At 41.8% G+C, this 16,329-nt stretch overlaps 1 pseudogene; it reads right to left on the reverse strand.

Annotated features, from left to right (window-relative positions):
• Positions 1-14,702: 14,702 nt before the first annotated feature.
• On the reverse strand, positions 14,703-15,671 carry LOC102869649 (annotated as a pseudogene).
• Positions 15,672-16,329: the final 658 nt, after the last annotated feature.

Consider the following 16,329-nt stretch of genomic DNA (forward strand, 5'->3'; position numbering starts at 1 on the left):
AATTATAGAAAAAAGAAAAAAAAAAAAAAAAGAAGTAAAGATTTTGTAGAGTGTTTTATGTCTTAACAAAATAGTTTCACTTGGGCAAAGTATTCCCCACAGAAACTGTAGGCATATAGGAAGACACATTTACACATGTTCACTAGGACTTCTGTCATTCTACTGAACAGACAGAGAAAGCCCTGTCTAACATGGAAACTCTGGTGACTTAGTGATAAGAAACTGTTCTGTCAACTGATTGCCACACAATTCGAACCCACCAGCTTCTCCTTAAAGAAAAGATGAACAAATGTGATCTACTACCTCTGAAAACCCACTGGAGAGTCAGCTATGAGTTGGTTCTGACTCAATAGTGCATAAATACACACACACACACACACACACACACACACACACACAAGATGTCTATTTGTGTTTCATCATCTGTGTAAAGGCATTTAACTGCATGGATCACAACAAATTGTAGCTAATACTGAGAAGAATGGGAATCCCAGAACATTTGATTGTTCTCAAGTGAAACCTAGACCTAGACCAAGAAGCTGTTGTGCAAACAGAGCAAGGGGACCCTGGAAGTTTCAAAATTAGGAATCAAGTGAGTCAAGGATATATCTTTTCTTCATACCTTTGCAATCTATCTCCTAAACAGATCAGTTGAGAGGATGGACTTTATGAGGAAGAGTGTGGCATCAGGATTGGAGGAAGACTCGTCAATGGCCTGCTTTAAGCAGATGGCACAACCTTAATCCCAGAACCTGAGAAGGACTTGAAAAGTTTGTTACAGAAGACCAAGAACTACAGCCTTCAATAGGGCTTTCATCCCAACATTGGGCCAATAGGTAGCATCATGATAGATGGGGGTAAAAATTGGAGTTAACAGTTTCATCTTGCTCTGATCTTAAAAACACCCTTGGCACCAGGAATCAGGAAATCAAAAGATATACTTCTTTGGGAAAACCTGCTTTCAAGGAACTTTCTAGAGTAAGAAGGAGCAATGATGTCAATCTGAAAACTAAAGTGTGCTTGATCCAGGTTGTAGTCTTCTCAAGTGCTTGCTATACATCTGACAGACGATAAATAAGGGTGACAGAAGAAGAATTAACAGTGACTGTGGCAACAGAGGCCCGTGTGTCAGAAATAGCAAGGGTGGCTCAGATAGGGCAAAGTTCAGTTTTTGTTTATAGTGTTCTATGAGTAATGGTTGACTCGACAGCACATAACAACAACAACAAAAATAAATATATTTGGAGGTATATATATAATTATTTGTTAAGCTAAAATATGTCTTCAAATCAGATCTTAGAGTTCTCATTTTTCCAGTCTCATTGCATGTATCGTCAAAAGAGTCCGGTACCTTAGGCATTAACTCCAATGCTTAAGTCTTCATTAAATTGCTTACTAATGAAATCTACTTACTATGGCTTAGATTATTACATGGTGAGCCTAATACATGAAAGGTCATGGGTTGAAATCCATCCACTGCTTTTCAAGAGAAAGACCTCAGAAACCTAAGGAGGAGCCCCCTGCCCGGGGCGGGCTGCCCTCAGCCCCCGGCTCTGGGCAAGCCATCACGGCCCTCTGCCCGGGGCGAGCTGTCGTGGCCCCCTGCCCGGGGTGGGCTGCCCTCGGCCCCCGGCTTGGGGTAAGCCGTCGCGGCCCCCTGCTCGGGGCGGGCTTCCCTTGGACCTCTGCCCGGGGCAGGCTTCCCTCGGTCGTCTGCCAGGGGCGGGCTGCCCTCGGCCCCCGGCTCAGGGCGAGCCGTCGTGGCCCTCTGCCCGGGGCAGGCTGCCCTTGGCCCCTGGCTCGGGGCGAGCCGTCACGGCCCTCTGCCCAGGGCAGGCTGCCCTCGGCTCGGGGTGAGCTTTCACAGCCCTCAGGGTGAGCTCTTCAGTCCCCAGTTTGTGCCATTGTCCCCAGATTGACTCCTGGGTGGTGAAGGAGAAAAAAAAAAAAGAATGCCTAGGGTATCCAACGTTACCTAGGCCACCTTCTGCCACCCTCCCCCCCAGTAAACCTGAAAGCAACACACTCAAAGTCCTTCTATTTTTAACTCACAAGTTTGTTCTCTCTAGGTTTGCTCCCTTTCCTATAGGTAACCTTTTACTCCAGAATTGACCCTGAACCCAGTGCCAGTAACAAAAAGGAAATACAACTGACAGCTAAGGAAGCAAAGGAGGATGGAGCCTCTGGGTTCAACCAGCCATCCCCACTGGACCCACCTGGGAAAACACTTTGCAGTCCAGAGGGGAGCAAATGACAGGAAAATATCTTCTAACAGAGCAAGAAGGCAAGCAGCTTTAACCCAAGACCACCAGTAAGGTGATAAAGCATCCTCCTTTCCCCCCTTTACATCTACGCCCCTGTTCAGCATGAAGAAGTCAGAGAGTCGGCATCCAATTCCCAAATCAATAAGACAGTTGGTTTAATTACCATTGGAAAATGCTTGTCATTCCTCTGTAGGATCTGGTCCACTCTGGACCCTCATTATTTCCTTCACCTGCTCCCCCCACCGACCAAACTGTGCAGCTCTGCAGCTGCATCCTGGCCCATCCTCACTCTTCTGCCCCCAACCCTCACCTCCTTGTACCCCCACTATGTTTTTCCCAATAAAAAAAAAAAGAAACCTAAGGAGGAGTCACCATGAGTTCCTTCTAGTGGATTTAAGCTGTTTATAGTGCTATTGTTTGACCTGAAAGTGAAACCAGGAAAACCAATTCCCTGAAACCTCTAGATTCAAAAGAGCAATGAAGAGGTCCACCAGGGTGGGTCATTCCAACTTCAAGGACCCAGAAGTCTGAATCTTAGGAGAATTAATTTCTCAATAAGTATATTTTTTTAATTATAAAATTACAAGCAGATAAACTTGATCAATTTTTTTATGGTTTAATTTCAAAAAAATTTAAATAAAGCAGTTTGATATCTGTTTTTGTTGTTAGCAGTGGTCATGAAGCCATTTCCACCTCATGGTGACCGCATGCACAGTGGAACAAAGCTCTGTCTGGCTCTGGGCCAGCCCCTGGGACTGGTTTTGGATTTCCACTGACTGATTTTTAGAAGTAGAACACTCAGCTTTTCTTCCTAGTCTTAGTTCCAGACACCCACTCGGCATCATAGTAACAGGTAAGCTTCCACTGACATGGGTAGTGGCCGTGCTTACTGTGTACTGGCTGGAATCAAATCTAAATCTCCCACTCACCCTCGTTGTGATGTGCTATCAAGTTAGAACTAACTCATACCTGATGCACCAGTGGATTTTCTATAAACCCCATGGATGAAGTTAAGTGCCAGCGAGTTGAGTGTAATCCTTAGTGAAGAACAGATCTGAATCCCGGCCTATCCTCTATCTTCATTTCTGACACACTTGAGCCCACTGCTGCAGTCACTGTGTCAATCCTTCTCATTGAAGGTCCTCTCTCTCGTTGAGCCCCTTCTTCCTCCCACAGAGCAGCTGGTCGATTCCACACTGCCTGCCTTTGTATTGGCAGCACAATTCGTTCTACCACTAACCACTTATAAGTACATATATATTTGTGATTCTTATACGTATCGAGTGTGTAATCAAAAGAGCACATCACTAAGTCAAAATAAAGAAGACAGTCCATATACTTTGGAACAATTACTCTGACATTTGACACAGATCAACAGTTGTCATTATCTACAAGAAAGAAAATAAAAAGTAAATTAAAATATAAATAGAAAAAAAAATTTAAAAGAGAAAAGTCAGACAAATGTGGTTCAACAGCCCAGGAGGATGAGACAAGGTGATGATGCAAAGCAGTCAACTACATGATTGTTCAGAAAAGTTTGCGATCATAGAGATAAATACTACTCAAAGCATCATTGGAAGAATTAAAAAGATGCCCAGAAAAGTCACTTCAGAGGAAGTTTCACAAATTAAGTCATTGACCTGCCTTGAGTTTAACACCAAACAAGGTGCCCTGTCTTCTAAAGTAATGAATATTCTTCTAACGACAAGGGAGCATGGGCGGCTGTTTGATGCTGATGACATTGAAAATTTAGGAGAACAGAAATCCCATCATTTTTCATTTGTATGCAAATTCGCCTGTTTCAGAAATTAACCCCTGGACCCCACGTCAGTTTTCATCTCCAGGAATTCTCGTTGCCAGCACCGCATGGCATTGTCTTGTCACTATCCTGAGGTCATGAGGCTCCCCCAGTTTTAAAACAACCACCACCCCCATAAGTACCACCACCTATGTCAGAACAGTGCTTTGTTTACCCTCATTACAGGAGGACAAGGAGCAATAGAAGGGGAGGCCTCTTGTAAAATGCACATCTCTAAGGCCAGCACAGCCCATCAGCAGCATTGAAATGCAAACTGCCCCATTTGACCACTTCTCTTACTGTTAAGGTAAACCTCGGACAATAGGCCAATCTTATTACCCTTCTTTTCAACCAGGCCTTCAACTGTTAAAAACTTCCTTTGTTACTTCCTACCTTAGACAAATGTCACCATCTACATGTGAAGGGGAAAGAGGTGATTGAGGTTTTTAATTGATGTGGATTTAATTATGCTAATTTAGACAGCTGTAAAGCATTCCAGATAGCTGCATAATAGGGCCGAGCAAATACAGGTGCCCTTCACTATGGGGGATTAATTTTTAACCTCTGGAGCTTTGAAAGGGAAAGGGAGTTCAAAAGTGGGGAGGGAGTTTCACCCCTGCTCTCAAAGATTTAGTTCTGGCTCTTGAAGCACCTAAAAGAGAATGGGAAAGGGGGAAAAAATTGTTCCTGATTGAAAGCTAAACATGTCTCTAATTAAAATAGACAAATTCAAGTGATAGGTTTATCTAAGGAGTTGATTCAAGATGACACCACACTAAAATTTGGGGAATAAAAATGACTTTTTAAAAAAAATGCATCTGCTACTGGGGATGAGGGAGATCATACAATAAGAACGATGATCAAAATTTAAAAGTAAAACAAGATAGCTATTTCTGATTTGTTTGAGCTTCAATGGTTAGATAACTGACCTCACTCTGTTGTCTGGCTTGACTTTCAACCCACTGGTGACAACACAGAGATATAATATGCAGTATGTGCCACGGGAAAACAGCGTTCCTCTAGTTCTTCAATGGTTGTATCACACTTTCTAGCTATTATTTTGGTTTGTTATTGTGACTTGAGGGAAAGTTCACAAAACCTGTTGGTTTTTTTAACTCAATCATTCATACACATATTAGTCTATAATAACTTTCATAGTGCAGCAAGCCACATTCATATCACATAAAAACATAAACAGGAGTCCCTGGGAGGTGCTCAAGCTGCTAATGAAAAGACTGGAGGTGAGAGTCCACTCAGGGGCTGGCAATTGAAAACCCTACAGAACAAGGTTCTACTTTCAGGTCACCAGAAGTTAGTTTGGGCCTGCACTCTATAGTTGTACAATATAATCTGGATGAAGATGGACTTAAAAGGGGCCTCAAGAAGCTGTGTCCAGTCTTGCCTATTTAATCTCCACACAGCAGCCAGAGTGACCGTTATAAAATCGAGTTATGTTCTGGCATCTGGATATTTAAATCTTGCAATGTTTATAAAGGAGCTCTGGTGGCCTATTCTGACACTGAGAAGAATAAGAGTCCCAGAGCACTTAATTGTGCTCAGAGCAGAGGAACACTGCATGATTTAAAATTGAGAAGAGAGTATGCCAGCATTGTATTCTATCTCCATACCTATCCCATCTGTATGCTGAGCAAATTATTTGAAAAGCTGGACTCTATGAGGAGAAGTATGACAAGAGGATTGGAGAGAGACTCATCAATAACTTGTGTTATGCAGATGACATGACCTTGCTTGTTGAAAGGGAGGAGGACTTGAAGCACTTGTTGCAGAAGATTTTTACCTCTGGACTGACAGGCAATATCATGATGGATGGAGAGGAGATTGAAACTGTCAACAGCTTCATCTTGCTTGGATCCACAATTAACACCCTTGATACCAGCAATCAGGAAATAAGGAGATACATTGCATTGGGAAAATCTGCAGTTAGAGACCGCCCCCAATTATTGAGCAGTAATGATGTCAGTTTGAGGACTAAGGTGCATCTAATTCAGATCATAGTCTTTCTTATCACTTGCTATACATCTGAGAGCTGAACAATGAATAAGGATGACAGGAGAATTGATGCCTTTGAGCTGTGGTATTAGAGTGCTGACCATCCAATGAATGGCCAAAAGAACAAACCATAATGCCTTTGAGTGGGTACAGCTGGAGTGCTCTTTGGAGGCAAGAATGATGGGACTTTGCCTCACATACTTTGAGCAGGTTGCTAGGAGGTGCTATGCCTTGGAGAAAGACATGATGCTAGGAAGGGTAGAGGGGCAGCAAAGGGGAGAAATATCCTCAACCATGTGGATTGACACAATGACTACTGCAACGGGCTTTTGTGTGTCCGGAAGAGTGAGGATGGTACAGGATAAAACAGAGTTCAGATCTTTTGTTCATTATGAATCATATTCAACTCAGCAGCACTTACCAACAACAACAACAACTCGTAGCCTAGTGGTAAGAAGCTGCACTGCAATCCCGAAGGCATACAGTTTGAATCCACCAGCTGCTCCATGGGAAAAGGATTGGCAATCTCCTTCCGAGTGATTAACAGCCTCTGAAAATCCGCCGAGTGTCAGCTGTTCATAGGTTTTGACTTGATGTTCCACAATAACAACATATACTGGTCAGGCAGGTATAAAAGGAAAATAAATGTGGAGGAAGAAGGATTCTAAACCATTTTCAACACAGGCCTTGGAATTCATGTCATCCAGAGGTAGGTAGGCCTCAGCTCATCTGTTCCCTCACCATACCTCTGGGTGAAGCCTTCTTCAAGGCCCAGGTGCCTCTTCACACCACAGTGTCTCCTCCTAGGAGGTCTTTTACATTTCTAGAGGACAAAGAGCTTACAAAGGAATCGTCTCCCTTTCTCCCAGCCAATTCCTTTTCAACACTGCCAGGCTGCTTCTCTTCTGTGTATTCTTCTTTGTCCTGTACTAATCAGAGATGTAATTAGCTGGCAAAGAAAAGAAAAAAGAGTGAGGGCATCTGTCCTGTGTTCCACACAGAGGGTGTGGAGTGACCTTTGCAATCCTGCCCCAGTTTTTGGTTTCACACAGATTTGGGTGTGAATTGTGGACTCAGCTTTTCCCAACTCTTCAGATCTTGGGCTTCTTTTGACTTAATTGATTTACCAAGTAAATCATGGTTCTTGTACATTTTGAAACTTCATATGCGATATGAACAAAGTGTCTAATATGATGTCCACCACACACAGACATAAAGGGTGTTTGCTCTTTTCCTCTATTCTTCACTTACAATGCTTTAGACTTTCTATCTCCCAGGAGCCCAACCCTTCTCTTTTCATTTTATTTTCCCCTTTATCCTTGTTCCTTCTGTGTACTGTAAAGCAACTTCACAGGGTCTGTTTAACTAAAAGCAAGTGAAGTTCACTGAGGAATAGAGTAGTCCCAGTATCACAGAGGGAAAAATCACTGTTCCAATGGACCACAAACCAGGATATGCTTTTATAATGCTGGGTCAGGAACTGGGGTCACAGAACCATAATTAGATGAAAGACCATCAGGGGAGTTAAACGTGGCATATCCAGAAGTGAGAAGTTGGCAGTAGCACATAAATGAGATTATATGATTAGTTAAAGGTCCAAGCCACTCCAGGTATTACAAGGTGGCCCCAAGGTAAGGCACAAGACCCAGTTTTCTGACACTTATTTGTCAATTTGTTTCCTCAATTTTGTCTGTTTCTGTAGATCCATTGTGAATAAGGCTGTATCTCAAGACCATTGGGGCACAAACCACCTATTCTTATATCTGTTTGACTATAATCAGATGGTTGACAATATCCTGCACTGACCAGAGCTCAGAAAAAGAGAATGTTCTCTGTAAAAAGAGCAAGGGCCACATGGGGACGTCCATGCCAGACCTTTACCAACTACACAATGGGTGACTCTTCCTGTCAATAGCGTCAACACAAAACCAATTCCTATGAGGTCAGACATGTAGCCCATGATTCCATAACTCTTTCTACTCATCTCAACACCAATCTCAATGCTTTGTTGGGTCCAAAATCCGATACAATAGCTCACAGACCACAGAGAACCATGCTGAAGAAGTCAAAAGGTTATAATTCTAGATTAGTAGCAGAATACATTCAAGACAGCTTCTGAAATGTGCTCACAGGCACCTCAGCCTTGAACCTCACAACTTTAGACCATTGTTAAAAAGTTCCCAATCCTGTTAATATTGGTCCCCCCACCCGCAACTGTCCAAGAAACTTGGACAAAGGCTCTTACTTCTGATTCCAGTGATGCAGCAGTCCCGAGGTCTTGTCTCACGTCAGATCTCTACTGTGGCTGGTATGGCTCTTGGACCTGCAGGCCCTCTTGCTTGCTCTTTTCCTGGCAATGAGTTTTCTCTCTTCTTTGCTGGTGGCAGGGGGATCTAATTTTCCTGCTCCTGGATTGCTTAATTTAATGGCAAGACTAGCCAATCCCCTTACAGATTGGTGAGACTGGCCAATGAGGACAGACTAATATGCCCCATTCACATAGTCTCATCCAGCTACATGGCAAAGCCAAACTATGGTTAGGAAAGCCATACTGAAAGATAAAGTCCACATCCTCTTTCAGACACAAGGTCCACATTAGTACCTGTTAGGTCTTCGTGCTGTATGTAAGGCCAAGCACTCAAGGAAGGAGCCAGAGAGAAAGAAAACTTAAATCAGCTTTATTAAGGGGGCTGCCTGGCGAGATTCCTTGGTCTGGAGAGAAGGATAGACCAGGGAAAACCATACCCAAGGTGGGTTGGGACAGGAAGAAAAGGGAGATATATTTCATTGGGGTTGATGGTTCAGCCAGTTGGGCAAGGCTGTTCACTCCCATTGTTGACATGTCATATTTTTGAATCCTTTATTTCCGCCCTTGACCTTGGGTCTAACAGTACCAAAGTTAAAGGCATAGCTATCTGGAAAGGCAGTTTTTTAAAACCCAAAAAGGAGATTTTAAAATTGGGTTAAGTTTCTGCATTTAGACTGCCTCATTTACTCACTAGAGAGCTGTGGCAGTGTAGACCTATCAAGTTGCATGACTAATCCAAAGTTAGCACCTCTGCCAGTTAGAATCTACCAGCCACAAGGAAGAAAGAGACGCAGTCTCCTCCTTTGAAATTTGTTGTTGCTCTTAGGTGCTGTTGAGTCACTTATGACTCACAGTGACCCTGTGTACAACAGCTCTGAAGCCCGCCCTGTCCTGTGTCAGTCTCACTAACTCTTGACACACCTACTCCCATTGCCCCTGTTACTGTATCAGTCTATCTCATCCAGGGTTGTCTTCTCCTGTGCTGTCCCTCCACCCTCCGAGCATGATGTTCTTCTCCAAGGACTGGTCTCTCCTGGCCACATGCTCAAAGTATGTGAGATTTAAAGCTTCTGAAACCTACTGTGGAGCTAGCTATAATCGGCTCCAACTCAACGGCACATCTATTTCTTCTGGTCTTAGGGCCCCAGAAGTTCAGGATCTCAAGATCCATTGGTGCTTTGGGCTTATTATTCCCATATGTCTTTGATATTTTTTTTTCACTCTTCTTTGCTACACACAGGGAGAGACCAATGGTTATTTTTTAGGTGGCCACTTGCAATCCTTTAAATCTCTGCAAGTAGGGTCTTAGAAGTTTGGAAGCAACCATTTAAGGCCCAACTATTGGTCCCTAGCTTTCCAGAATAAAGAATGAAGATATTTTAAAAAAGAAAAAAAAAAACCCAAAATGTGAAACATTTAGTCCTTTTAAAAAATAATACTAAAGAAAGTATCACTCTAACCTTAAACTCCATGATCTTTAAAGCCAGATCTTTAAAGTGCCTGGCTACCATTGCTGACTATTAATAAAGGGGTCACAGTAAAGAGTTGAGTAGAAGAAAATGTGAAACACAATTTGAAATCTTAAAAAGAGCCAACTTTGGTGATAAAGACTGGAGAAACTCCTGAGATTATAGTCCTTACTCACCCTTTAAATATGGAATAAAATTTACCCTATCACTCAACTTTCAGTCAAGCAATAAGCAGGTGCATTAGATACTTACGCTTTCATTTTGTGCCTTTGTCACTCTTATTAGATACTAGTGAACATCATTTTCATTTCTACAGGTAGTATTTAACTATTTTCCAAATCTACTTTTCTGTTTTATCATGTATATAGCTGTTGTTATTATGTACCATAGCAAAAAGAGCAAAGGTGATGGTGTGGACACAGCCATGTCTTACCTCTACCAACTCCACAAGGGGAACTACCCTCATCAACAGCGCCCACAATACAAAACCAGCTCTCATGAGATCAGACATATCCTCCACATGCTTGTACAACTTTCTACTAAAACCAACACCAATTTTACTCTTCTATGGGGTTCCAAAATTTGTTGCAATAGCTCTCAGACACACAGACCATATTAAGGAGGTTAAAAGGCTATATATAATTCAGGTTAACAGACACAATCACAGGCACCTCGGTCTGCAGCCTTACTCGTAAGAAAGCTCGCAGTCCTGCCAATTACGGCTCTCCCCTTTAGTACTCAAAAAAACTTGGGCTAAAATCTCTTACTTCTCTTTTCTTGGGGTAGCAGTCCCAAGATCAGCTCTGCCTCATGTCGGATCTCCTGCTCCTCTTCTGTAGGTCCGAATGGCACAAGAATGCTTCTTCTTTGCTGTTAATAAGAGTCTCCAGTCCTGCAGCTGAATCTGCTCAGTTTAGTGGTGAGACTAGCTAATCTTGTAACACACTCTATTCACATGTGTTTGCCCATCTACATAGCAAAGTCAAGTTCAATGGCTAGGAAAGCCATTTTGAACAATAAATCCTCAACAACATGACTATGAAGTCAGAACTGATTCATAACTGACCTTCAGTGGATTTTCAGAGGCAGTAATCATGAAGGAGGAGTTTGCCCATCTCTCTTTTGTAGAGCTGATGATGGATTTGAACTGCCTTCCTTTGGGTTGGAAGCACAACTTCTTACCACTAAGCCACCAGAGCTTCATTGTTTCTAAGCTATTTATTCTTTTATCTTTTTTGTTTTGTTGTCCTAAATATTTAGATTGAGGCCGCTTTCAGATTGTTTTATTATATTAAAGTCCTAAGAGTTCCAGCGAGCTCTGGTGGCATAGTGGCAAGAAGTTGCGCTGCAATCCTAAAGGCACGTGGTTCGAATCCACCAGATGCTCCACTGGAGAAAGGAGCAATATCCTCCTGTGCCAGTTGGATCCAATTCGATGGAATATGAGTTTTTTTTTTAAAAAAAAAAAAAGAGTTCCAAGAGTCCCAAGCCTTCTGTTTATTTTATTTCCTGATTCTCTATCCTGGCTATTTTATTGAGGGTGTTTTTATTTCTGTCTGTCTGCAGGATGCTTAGGCACCCTAGACTGTTTGAATAACCAAAAACAGAAAAATATCCATTGTCGTTGAGGTTGATTTAGCCTAATAGCTACTCTGTATTGCAGAACGAGCTTCATAATCCTTGGGTGTGATCTTGATTGCAGCAGATTGCCAGACTTGCCTTTAAAGTCCTTACTGGGTAGGTTCAAACCACCAGCCTTTCAGAATCATTTACACCACCTAGGAATTTCCAACTCATATAAATGGCCTAATATTCCAACTCAATTTGTTGCCACAGAGGCCTTTGAGTTAGCAACACAGCTCACAACAGACTCTCCATCAGATCGTCTTTGTTTATCCTTAGATCACACATGTACATTAGATCCCTTGACATTTTAAAATAAGTCAGGAGGTATGAATTCAGTGCTATACTCAGATTTAGGCACATCGTTGAAGATTTAATACTACTTTTTTAATGGTGATTTAATATTTGCTAACAATTTTTTTTCTGCTTTTGTAACAAGCAGAAACAGATTTCCATGTTGTTTACTTGAGTTGGTAACATCCAAGGTTTACTGTGATATCATTTCACATGTTTACCACCCTGATGAAACACTTCCCCTTTATTTCTGGAGTAGGGGGTGCTATCTTTTTTGTTTTGCAATTATAGTAATATTTATTAGCTCTGGTAGTACATTGCATTAAGTATTAGGCTGCTAATCAAGAAAAGTTAAGGATTTTAATTTACCCATTCACCTGTCTGCTCTGAGAGAAAAAGACAAAGTAGTCTCATTGTGTAGAAATTACAGCTTTGACAAACAATCCTGTGAGGCTGTTCTACTCTGCCCAATAGGTCTCTATAAGTTGGAACTCATGTACTGTCCTTACGCAACTGGTTTCCATTTGTAGTTTTTTTCTTGTGATAGAGATAGAAAGAAGTAATTTGTATAGATTTATATAAATCACACACTATTTTAAATTTCTGTAGGCAAAATTTATTAGCATTTTATCTTTAGAGTCCTTGAATATATTTTTTTATTTCTATGCCTCTGACATATTCATTTTAATATTAGTAACTGCCTCTCTTGTTACAACCAAAAATAATAATAAGAAGATTGTGGAAGAATATATGAGAAATAACAGGAAGAAAGGTATCACATCATAAATTGACATAAAAGAAAAAATATCAGAAGAATAAATTTTTTCCATTTTTATTTATTTATTTATTTATTTATTTTATTTATGTGTGTACCGTCAAATTGGATCTGACTAGTACAGGAGGCGATTATTCCTCCTTCTTCAGCAGAGCATCTGGTGGATTTGAACCACGCACCTCTGGGATTGCAGTGCAGTTTCCTGCCACTAGGCCACCAGAGCTCGCCAAGAATAAATTTTAGGAGAGCAGATAAGATGTTGGTATTGTGTAAGAGTCTAAGAGTTTGTGTATAAATTAACTCAACTCATTGCCATCAGAGAACTAGATGGTACTTGGCAAATACTGTTAAGCACTCTGAAAGAGATCACAATAGAAGGGCTTGAATATTTACAAAGACAAAGTCCTGTACTGGTACAATGACAGGCACATAGATCAGTGGAACAGAATTGAGAACCCAGAAACAGACCCAGCTATCTATGGTCAATTGATATTCAACAAGGAAATCAAAGCTATCAAATGAGAAAATGACAACCTCTTCAACAAATGGTGCTGGCAACACTGGACTTCCACCTGCAGAAAGCTGAAACAGGATCCACATCTTACACCATACAAAAAAAATCACCTCAAGGTGGATCAGAGACCTGGGAGTAAAGCCCTAAACCATAAAGTTAATAAGAGACAAACTGGGGTAAAGCTTTGACGCCCTAGTCTATGGTATAAAGAGATTGCCAAATACAGTGAGAAATGTACAATCTGAAAAAGATAAAATTGATAAATAGTACCTTCTAAAGATTAGATCAAATCCTTTTTCCAACACTGTGAAAAGAAAACCTACTGACTGGGAACAAACATTTGGCAGTATCATCTCAGACAAGAGTCTCATAATGAAAGCTTTTAGACTACTCCAAGACCTCCACCAAAAAAAGGCTGATAACCTGATAACAAAATGGGCAAAAGATATGGGAAGAATTTTCACAGAGGAAGATATTCAAATGGCCCACAGAAACATGAAGAAATGTTCCAAACCACTGGCAATAAGAGAAATGCAAATCAAAACCACAATGAGATACCACCTCACTCCAGTGACAGTGGCAAAGTTTAACAAGACAGCAAGCAATAAATGTTGGTGAGGATGTGGTGAGATAGGAACTCTTTTACATTGTTGGTAGGATTGTACAACAGTACAACCACTCTGGAGGGCAGTTTGGTGCTTCCTCAAAAAGCTGAAAACAGACATTCCATATGACCCAGCTATTCCATTGCTTGAAATATACCCCAAGAAAATAAGAACTGAGGCTCAAGTGGAAACTTGTACACCAGTGTTCATAGGAGCATTATTCACTATCACAAGAACATGGAAACAGCCTAGATGTCCAACCACAAATGAATGGATTGAGAAGTTGTGGTATATTCATACAATGGAATACTACACAGCACACAGGATCAATCGTTTTGTAAATTGTTACCTAACTTGGGAAGAACTGGAGAGTATTATGCTGAGTGAACTAATCCAGTCCCACAAGGACAAATACTATATAAAACAATTATTGTAGAATGAGTATGAAGATCCAAGGTCAGGGAAGGGTGGACTGGTCCCTCCTTGCAACATGCCCAAAGTATGTCAGATGGAGTTTCAGAATCCTTTCCTCTAAGAAGAAGCCTGGTTTCACCCTATCCAGGACAAATCTGTTCTCCTGGCAGTCCATGGTATATTCAATACTCTTCTCCAGCACCACAGCTCAAAGGCATCAATTCTCCTATCATCCCTAGTCATTCTTCAGCTTTCTGATGCACAGCAACTAAGTCATCCTAATCCCCCTCACTGTAAGTGCTATATTCAGATGTAATAGAACATGATTTATAACTGACTGACATTCCCTGTTCCATTTCAAAGCCATCTTGTGTCCATCTTGTGTTTAAAGGTATTTTTAGTTAATTTGTTTGTTTTTGGCTGAGTACAGTATTCTTTAATGATGGTATATAACAAGATGGGCTCTCAGAGCCCCTCCCCTTTCTTAGAGGGACAGGATGGAAACCGTGTCAAGGTTGTGAGATTCTCAGTGTGTGAAGGGATTGAGTTGGGGCAAGGACTCCCCAGCAGCTGAGAGTCTCTATATCTCTTTTAGTGCCATTGCTGGGGCTGGTGGTCCAAGGGGCCTTTATTCTTTGGAGGTCATGTGAACCATTATGTCGATCACCCAGTTTCTGCAGACAAATTTTTTGTCATACTAGAAAATGAGTTGGACAAAGTGGTCATTCAGGGCAATACCAGCCTCAGCATCAAAGGTGGAAAAGTGGATGTCACTGCTAAGGTTGCAGGAAACAACATGGTCTTCAGTGTGTCCCAGAAATGCCCTTGAGGAGCCCTTCTGATGCCTGCTTTACTACTTTCTTGATGTCATCATATTTGGCAGCTTTCTCTAGATGGCAGGTCAGATCCCTGACTAACATATTGGGGATGAGGACATGGAAAGCCAAACTAATCAGTTTCCCATTCAGCTCAGGAATGACTTTGCCCATGACCTTGGCAGTGCCAGTAGATGCAGGGATGGCTCCACAGCCACCGTGCCACAGCTTTCCAGAGGGGCCATCCACAGCCTTCTAGGTGGCAGTGATTGCATGGATTTGAGCCATATGTCCCTCTATTATGCTGAAGTTGTCATGAATGATCTTGGCCGGGGTGGGGGGTGTGTCAAGTAATTAGTGGTGCAGGAGGGATTGCTGACAATCTTGAGAGTTGTCATCCTTCTCATGGTTCACACCCATCACAAACATGGGGGCATCGGCAGGAGGATCAGGGGTGATTACCCATTTAGCACCACCCTTCAAGTAAGCCCCGGCCTTCTCCAAGGTTGTGAAGACCCAAATGGATTCCACCACATACTCAGCACCAACCCACTTGATGTTGGCAGGATCTCACTTCTGGAAGATAGTGATTGATGGCTTCCACATTCTTATCTTTGACAGTGCCATTGAACTTGTCATAATGGAATAATACTGGAACACATAGACCATGTAGTTGAGTTCCATGAAGGCGTAATTGATAGTCACACTTTGACAGAATAAAAAGCAGTCCTGGTGACTAGGTGTCCAATGTGGCCAAATTCATTTACTCTGACCTTCACCATCATTTCTCAGGGATGTGACTGAGGCTGCATGAGAAGAGAGGGCAATCTAACCATCAATCAATGAGTAGCAGAGAGCCGGTATTCTTAGTTTTATCACTCATCTCTCAGATGTACTAGTTACTTTCTTTCCATTCTTAAAGCTTCTCATTTTCATGAACATAATGGCATTTCTTTTTCATGAATGGTCAGTATCTTAATGACTCACTACCTTGGTCATTCTTGTTGGACAGGTCAGTGAGTTCATTAAGACTAATGAGTATCTGATGTTCCTGTTATTGTTATGTTGAGTTGGAACTGACCCATAGTTGACTCTCCAGTAGGTTTTCAGAGGTAGTTATTGGGATGGGAGAAGACTGCCCATCCTTCTCCCATGGAGCAGCTGGTGGATTTGAACCACATGCCTTTATGTTTGCAGGGCTGCTTCTTATCACTAGGCCACCAAAACTCCCCATGTATCTGAAAGTTGGACAATAAATGAGGATGACAGAAGAATAGGCAATGCCTGATGTTGAGGGAGAGTACTAAATATCCCAGAAAGAATGATGAAATTTCATCTCACATACTTTGCACATGTTGTCAAGAAGGACCAGTCCTTGGAAATAGACATCATGGTGGAAGAAGTGGAGGATCAGAGAAAGAGAGGAAAGATCCTCAGCTA

This window comes from Elephantulus edwardii, unplaced genomic scaffold (assembly GCF_000299155.1).
Source record: "Elephantulus edwardii isolate Elephantulus edwardi_28Jun2011 unplaced genomic scaffold, EleEdw1.0 scaffold00010, whole genome shotgun sequence".
Classification (NCBI taxonomy): Eukaryota; Metazoa; Chordata; class Mammalia; order Macroscelidea; family Macroscelididae; genus Elephantulus; species Elephantulus edwardii.